Here is an 8,944-nt window from a genome sequence, read left to right on the forward strand (position 1 = left end):
GGAAAGAGGATTCACCCACCAACAGATTCTGCCACAGACAAAGAAACATGCAAGATCAGGACATCACAAAATGCAACAGTCTAGAGTCATTGAATCTTGAATTCTGCATAACAAGAAAGCTCGGTATACCGATGAACTATCTTCAAGATATTGACTGATGCTTAGAACAGATTACCATAAAATTTTCAGAAAACGGGAATATGAACGAATAGTAGATGCTAACCATTACTTAAGCATATCTAATCTTGTAAGAAAACAGATTATGATGACATACACCAAATGCAAATTAGTGAAAAGATAAACAACCATGGATATACCTCGACCACTTCAAGAAGAAGAAGAAGAAGAAGAAGAAGATCTTCTTTCCACTGAAAAGTTCATAAATATTCACATGAACAGCATCACCAACAAAAGATACCCTGACTTTCCCCCAGTGTCCATCAGAAGCTCCACAGCCAATAATTCAGATTCATCATTCGTTAGATTGTGGGAGTGAATCCATGAGAAGTAGGCCCCTCCTTCACCATCATTATACAAAGATCCAATTACTCAACCCAGCTGTAAAAACATCCCATTCCACGCTGTAAAAATATGTAGATTCCTGCAATTACTGCAGGAAAAAAGCCCACCAATGGTACTAGATATCATCCCTATATGGTTCACCCACATCTGAGACTGATGATACTGGAGCAAGTACATTACCAAACACACAACAGAAAATGAAGCAAAACACCATAAGAAACCTGAAGAATCTAGTGTTGTAATCTTCTGAGAATCTCTTCACGGCTAATGCTTAAAGAATCAAGCTTTCTGTAAACGTTTTAAGAATCTGGGTCTCGTGGAAAAAGGACGAAGACAACAAACGAGTAGGTCGGTTTGACTAATAGTGTGTTGACAAGAAAGTGATGGCCCCTTTTCTTCACATCACTTTCGTCTCCAATGGCTTCAGATTCATCAATACATAGAAAAAACCATGCATCTTGATTATTACTACCCACCATTTCTCTCATCAATCTCTGAAAATGATGCTATTTTGTATGTAGTGAAAAAAATTTAGAAGAAAAGTCATAGAACAGAGATCGAGAGGGTAGGGAGGGCTCCTGCAATTTTATCAGTCTAATAATCAAAGAAAGTAGGGTTCAAATCTCAGCCGCAAAGACAACCAAACAGATGATGTTTCGCCATTTTTGGACAAAAAAAAACCTTCTCCTCCAACATCATCATTCTCATCATTACTCTATTTCTTAAACCAAGTGAACAAAGATCTCTTCTTTAGGACCAAAAAGGACCAATTTTTTTTTTACAAAAATAACACCAACAAGAAAAAAAAAATTACACCCAAAAAGAAAAACTTGCAGGAAAACGAAAAATCCATGAAAAAAAGATCAAAGATAAAGAAAAGATTGAAACTTACAGATCAGAAAAGCAGAAGCTGTGAAGTGGATGAAAGGGTCTGCGAGTTAATGAAGAAAAGCTTCCGTTTTTGGCTTTGACAACACACTGTACAAACGCATTACCCAATCTGCGAGAGAGATGGAGGAAGAAAATGGGAGAGAGAGAGAGAGGGAGAGAGAGAGAGAGAGTGTGGTGGGAGCTACGTACAAACTTGGGCGTAGGGTCAAACTGCTTTCACCGGCTTTAACTTTATAAAAATGAAATTAAGTAATAATTGAAAACTATATTCTTTTGTGTAATCATTTTAACTATGAAGAGACATAAAGTTTTTTCTATAAATTAAAAATATTGTACAAATCCAAGACCTCGAATACAGTTAAATATCCAAATAATAAAAAAAATAGTTTTTTTTTTTTATCAACATATGATATTTTTAATTTCAAAATAAAAAAATATTTTTGGATTAAAACATGGATTTGAAATATTCGATTATTTTGATACAAATGAAATTTTTAATCGGAAAATGAAAACCAAATTCCAATTGAGATATATTCCAACATTTTTCAATATCTAAAATTTCAATATTTGGATTCCAAATCATTACCCAACGACAAACCCATCCTTGGCATATTTTGCAAGCTTTCTTATTGGGAGAATTGCCGTAAAATAACTGTACTTTTTTCTGATCTCAATTTAATAACTATACTTTTTTAATTACTAAATAATACCTATACAATTGGTTTTTCTCCAAATAAATTCTATACTTTTAAATTATTGACCAAAAAATATCTACCGTCAAATAACCGCCACGTAGACAAACGGAAATCTACGTGGCAGCGAAATTCTCAACCTCTCTCCTAATCATCGCGCAATATCATCGCCACGTCAGAAAATAAATAAAAAATAAATAAAAAATAAATAATAAATAAATAAAAAATAAATAGAAAATAAATAAAAAATAAATTAATTAATTAATAATTAATTAATTAAATAAATAAAAATCATAAAATAAATAATAAATATATATATACACATACACATATATATACATATATACATACGTATATAAATATATACATACACATATACACATATATATACATACATATAAACACACACATATATATACCATATATAAATATATATATATATACATACATACACAAAAATATACATATATATAAATAATAAAAATATACATATACATACACATATACACATACACATATATATACACATGTTTATATACATACATATAAATACACATATATATTAATACATATATATAAACGTACATATATATATATACATACATACATATACATTCACATATATATACATATACATTATACATACACATATATATATATACATATATACATATGCATACACATATATATATATATATATAGATATACATGCATATACAACACATACACATACATATATATACATATATATAACACATACATATACATATATATATAAATATATGTATATACATACATTTATATATTTATATGTATGTATATATATAGCATGTATATGTATATATATTATTTATATATGTATGTGTATGTGTTGTATATGTATGTATATATATATATATGTGTGTATGCATATGTATATATGTATATATATATGTATGTATAATGTATATGTATATATGCGAATGTATATGTATATATGTATATATATATATGTGTGGATGTGTATATTTATATACGTTTGTATATGTACATGTGTATATATATATATATGTATATGTGTATATGTGTATGTATGTATGTATATTTTTATTATTCATATATATGTATATTTATGTGTATGTATATATATATTTATATATGGTATATATATGTGTGTTTATATGTATGTATATATATGTATATATGTGTATGTATATATTTATATATGTGTGTATATATACATATATGTATATATATATGTATGTGTATATATATTTATTATTTATTTTATGATTTTTATTTAATTAATTAATTATTATTATTAAGTAATTTATTTTTTTATTTATTTTTTATTTAATTTCTGATGTGGCGATGACATGGCGCGATGATTAGGAGAGAGGTTGAGAATTTCACCGCCACGTAGGATTTCCGTTTGTCTACGTGGCGGTTATTTGACGGTAGGTATTTTTTGGCCAATAATTTAAAAGTATAGGATTTATTTGGAGAAAAACCAATTGTAAAGGTATTATTCAGTAATTAAAAAAGTACAGGTATTAAATTGAGAACAGAGAAAAGTACAGGTATTTTACAGCGATTCTCCCTTTCTTATTTTAATACTAACATGCTTTGTGCTTTATATGTCAATATTAAAGTAAATTGGTGTTCTTTATTTTATTCTTTATTTTTCACTAAATTTATAAATAATATTGATAATTTATTAAGTCACACTATTTACGGGCACTTATTAGCAATTCTTAAGTTAAAATAACTTTTATATATATGTTTTTTTAATTAAACTATTTTAGTTTCAAATTTTAGATGATACTAATGTAAAAAATATGTTTTTTAGTCTCAGGCACTATTAATAAAATAAATTATATTATTTTCAAGGTACATTTTGACTTATGAATTGTGTTTTATATAGATATCAATTCATGTGGGAATAAAAAAAAATTCATGTGGGAATTTTCAATAAGTTTTTGTATAAATGGTTCTTATGAAATCTTCAGTACAATAATTTAAATCGATTTAGTATAGAATATAATTTGACCTAAACAAATCTATAAAATGAACCACGGAAGCTCCATCTTTTATAATATATAAGTAATTAATTAACTAATATGGTATAAGTATTTCTCCCATTTTAACCAAAAAAAAAAAGTATTTCTCCCATTCTCTATTACAATTTTAAATATTTGTTTCAATATAATAGATTACAATTATTTCTCACCTACCCCTAATAGAATTTGATTTTAAAAATATTTCTAAACATAGGCCTCAATATAATAATCATGATTATGTTGTTATTAATTAAATATTACTAGCATTCCACATAATTCTTAACGAGGTTTGGGGTCAACGTAAAATATCTAGGATTATGACTTTTTTTTACTATACATTAATATTATAAATAAGTGCGCGTGCGAAGATATGAATCTTATTAAATAATTGTTAACAATATTTTTTATAAGAAATTATTCGTTGTAGGGCACTTTCAATGCTTACAGTATTATATCTTCAAAATATGATCATTTTTATTTATAATGATGATATTAAAATATAAAATTAATTGCATACCTTACATGAATTAAAAAAAAGATTATCACTAAAATTTACCGGTTGCTAGTGAAAACAAAAATAAAATATTATATAAATTAAAACTTTTAGAATGGAATTTATATTGATAATGTAGAATACCTAAATTTCAATTTATAATATATTTTTATGTTTATATATATATATATATATGAACCTATAATATTACTATACGAAAGATTTATTTAGCAACAGAAAACTTATTGATACTAAGAAACATCAGTTTTTTACAATTTGTCAATGCAATTTAATTCTAGAAATAAAAGGTAAGATTTATATAACGCGATTAACAATAAAAAATCTATTATTAAAAATAAGAATTATCAGGTGGATGGATGATATTCTTACTTTTATAATCGGATTAGAAATTATTATTATTATTATTATTATTATTATTATTATTATTATTATTATTATTATTATTATTATTATTATTATTATTATTATTATTATTATTATTATTATTATTATTATTATTGAGATTGCCGAAATGAGCCTGAGAGGGATTGGTCTTCAACTGGATTGGATTTGAATATAGGCCCATGAGCCCATCACTCAGTAATTTAATTTAAATTATAAAATAAAATAAAATAAAAAGCGGGCGTCGTACCAACGCAAAAATATATACTTATAAAGATACCCCAAAGTTTCAAAAAGAGCACAAAAGACCCATCTCGGAAAGAACAACAATGGCGGCGACGCAGATGGATGCCGACGCGGCGACAAAGGCCTTCGTCCATGCCCACGTTCGAGGACCAGAAGATTCAAGGCATTCAGAGCATCGTCTCCAAGCTCACATCTCTCCCCTTTCAGCAGTGCCAGTACCATATCTCCACTGTCGATTGCCAGCCCTCCGGTCCTGCCTCCGGCATGCTCGTCTTTGTCTCCGGTAACCTCCTCATCGCCGGCGAACAACACCCCCTCAAGTCCAGCCAGGTCCCCTCTCTCTCTCTCTTTTGAAGAAAACAAGGTTTCAATGTTTGAAAAATGGAACAAAGATGGAGATATGCAAATCTGTCGAGAAAGAAGAAGAGATTGGGAGAGAACAATTCTCTTACATACTCGTATGTGCTTTGTACAAATTGTTTTTAACCTAGAAATCACAACAACTAGATATTCTAATATGACAATGTAATATTGCCTAGTTTGGTATATGGAAGATTAACAAATATGCATCTAGGATTGTCTTCTTTCCATTTGTGTATATGAGACTATCTACTTGGTTGCTTGTGTTCCATTCTTGGTCGTGTTGCTTTTGTCCGCCAACTTCGGTGTTGTGTTCGTCATCTTCGTGCTTTTCTTGTCTATAACGATCCGAGGTCGTTACCGAATGATAGAACTGTCCCCACATACCAACACGAGATCTTTCAACGTGTTTTGTCCTCACTCACACACATCCCGGAAAATACTTCCTAGAAGATCACCCATCCTAAGACTACTCCAAAGTGAGCATGCTTAACTTTGGAGTTCTCTTGAGATGGTTAACCGAAAAGGTAGATGCATCTTGTTGCTATGAGTAGCTCAATTAATTCTTTTAAGTTATCTTTGACTGTGTAATCCCATACCTACACAGCCCTTGGATCCCTCTCATTTTGGTGTGTTCGATTCATCCCTATACCCCCTATTCAGAAGCTCGTTAGGAGCCGTTTCTTGTCCGTGTCTCTCACACCGGCGATCACTCTCCGCCCTCCTAAGGTATCCTGAGCTGTCACAAGTCCACCAGCTTCTGCTTGATTCATCTTCGAATTACACCATACTGGAAGAGAACCGGCTCTCATACCATTTGTAACAACCTGAGGCTGCTACCGAATGATAGAACTGTCCCCACACACCAACACGAGATCTTTCAGCGTGTTTTGTCCTCATTTGCACACATCCCGGAAAATACTTTCCAGAAGGTCACTCATCTTAAGACTACACCAAAGCGAGCAACTTTGGAGTTCTCTTGAGATGGTTAAACAAAAAGATAGATGCATCTTGTTGCTATGAGTAGCTCAATTAATTCCTTTAAGTTATCTTTGACTGTGTAGTCCCATATCTACACAACCATCGGATCCCTCTCATTTCGGTGCGTTCGATTCATCCTTATACCCCCTTTCCAGAAGCTCGCCAAGAGCCGCTCCTTGTCCGTGCCTCTCACACCGGCGATCACTCTCCCCTCCTATGGTATCCTGGACTGTCACATTGCCCGTTAACATTCCCCCTCAAGATTGGCCGGTCAACTTCAACGAGGCCAATCTTGACAAGACAATTGTTAAGGAGGAAGGAATTTGTAGCTTTGGTGAGGATATCGGCGAGTTGATCGTGACTCCGAGTAAACGTTGGTGAGATGAGTCTATTCTGATCTTCTCACTGATGAAATGGCAGTCCACTTTGATGTGTTGTGTTCTCTCATGGAAGACCGAGTTGTTTACGATGTGAATTGTGGCTTGGTTATCACAGTGCAAACGTGTTGGTGTCGTTGGCTCTACTCCGAGGTCTTTAAGGAGTTGGCGTAGCCAAACAACTTCACTTGTTGTGTTCGCCATCGCTCGGTACTCGACCTCTGCACTCAAACGAGCCACTATGTTTTGTTTCTTACTGCTCCATGTGACTAAGTTTCCTCCGATGAATGTGCAATAACCCGTTGTAGATTTCTGATCCGTCCTATCTCCTGTCCAATCTGCATCACAGTAAACGACGAGCTCGGTATGCCCATTCCTTTCCATGCGAATACCCTTGTTCAGAGTTCCTTCCAGCTACTTCAGAATGTGATCCACCATGTGCTAATGGTTCGTCATCGGAGAGTGCATCCACTGACTAACCTGATACACAACACAACTAATATCAGGGCGAGTAATAGTACGGTAGATTAGCTTAACTACGATACATCTGTAGCGTTCTGGTTCGTTGAATGGTTCCCCTTCGCATTGATCTTTGAAGTGTTCTTAATTGGCTTCCTCACTAGTTTTACTCCAAGCTTTTCTGTCTCGGTTAACATGTCAAGAATATATTTCCTTTGTGATAAAAATAATCCGTTAGAAGTACGAGAAACCTCAATACCAAGAAAATATTTAAGTAAACCGAGGTCCTTAATACCAAAAACGTTACTCAGATATAATTTAGTTTCTTGATTACTCGGTTAACGTCATTCCCAGAGAGAATTATGTCGTCAACATAAACCAAAAGAACGACAATACCCATGGGACATGTGAGTGTGAAAAGAGAGTGATCGGAGTCACTTCTGGTGAAGCCTTTGTCGAGAAGTGCCTGATATAGTCGATGATAACAAGCGCGGAGCGACTGTTTTAACCCATAGATGGCTTTCTTAAGCCGACAAACTTGGCTCGTGCATATAACACCAGCATATCCCGGTGGAGGTTTCATGAAGATTGTTGGGTTTCCTGGGATCTCATGAGCGAATCTAATTCCTAAGAGATCGATTCTAGGGTTTGCGCAGTGGATATAAAACAAAAATTTTAATGAAACCCTAGAACCATGCTACTATTGAATCATAGAAACGTTAGAACGCTTACCTCAATCGATCCGGGGCCTGTATCAATTGATCTGTTCGTCCGATCACTCTAGGCAGGAAGAATACCTCGCCCTCTACACGTATCCACACGTCGGGATAAATTCCAACACCTTGGAACTTGTCTGCTAGGACTAGAGATCTCGATCTCTCTTGTGTGCAAGGTTTTTGGAGGCTTAGGGTTTTATTTTTCTTCTTTTTTTCTTCTTCTTTTTTTTCTTCTTCTTTTTCCCCTTCTTTAAAACCCTAGAAGACATTCTCCTTATATAGACTTTCCAAAAATCCTAATTTGACAAGGAATAGATTACTAGGAATCCTAATCTAATTAGGTTTCCTAAACCTATTAGAATTCTATTAGGAATCCTAATTGGATTGAGATTCCTAATTGGAATAGGAATCCTAATGGGATTAGGAATCCTATTATGTATAGGAATCCTAATGAGATTAGAATTCTATTACATCTAGGAAACCTAATGAGATTAGAATTCTAATAGGTTTAGGAAACCTAATTAGATTAGGATTCCTAGTAATCTATTCCTTGTCAAATTAGGATTTTGGAAAGTCTATATAAGGAGAATGTCTTCTAGGGTTTTAAAAAAAGAAAAAAAAGAACCAAGTATGGACTCTGGTTGATGCATCTGAAGGGATAAAACCCATCGGATGCAAGTGGATCTTCAAGAAGAAGACCGACATGGATGGCAACGTGCACACGTATAAGGCACGACTTGTGGCGAAAGGATTCCGTCAAATTCAT

At 32.7% G+C, this 8,944-nt stretch overlaps 1 protein-coding gene across 4 annotated transcripts in view; it reads right to left on the bottom strand.

The window, feature by feature from the left end:
• LOC104820526 (squamosa promoter-binding-like protein 2) overlaps nt 1–1,599 on the bottom strand; it is a 3,956-nt gene extending 2,357 nt beyond the window's left edge. Inside the window, exons 1-3 of one of the 4 annotated variants that reach the window (XM_010550992.1) lie at nt 1,415–1,599; nt 318–518; nt 8–28 (exon numbers count right to left, since the gene is read on the bottom strand). The gene's annotated coding sequence lies outside the window, so the exon portion shown is untranslated. Of the gene's footprint in view, nt 1–7; nt 29–317; nt 1,358–1,414 lie in introns of those variants that run through there. The other 3 variants (XM_010550991.1, XM_010550990.1, XM_019203324.1) reach the window with 3 other exon arrangements.
• Nucleotides 1,600–8,944: the final 7,345 nt, after the last annotated feature.

This window comes from Tarenaya hassleriana, unplaced genomic scaffold, assembly GCF_000463585.1.
Source record: "Tarenaya hassleriana unplaced genomic scaffold, ASM46358v1 Cleome31, whole genome shotgun sequence".
In the NCBI taxonomy this organism is placed as follows: Eukaryota; Viridiplantae; Streptophyta; class Magnoliopsida; order Brassicales; family Cleomaceae; genus Tarenaya; species Tarenaya hassleriana.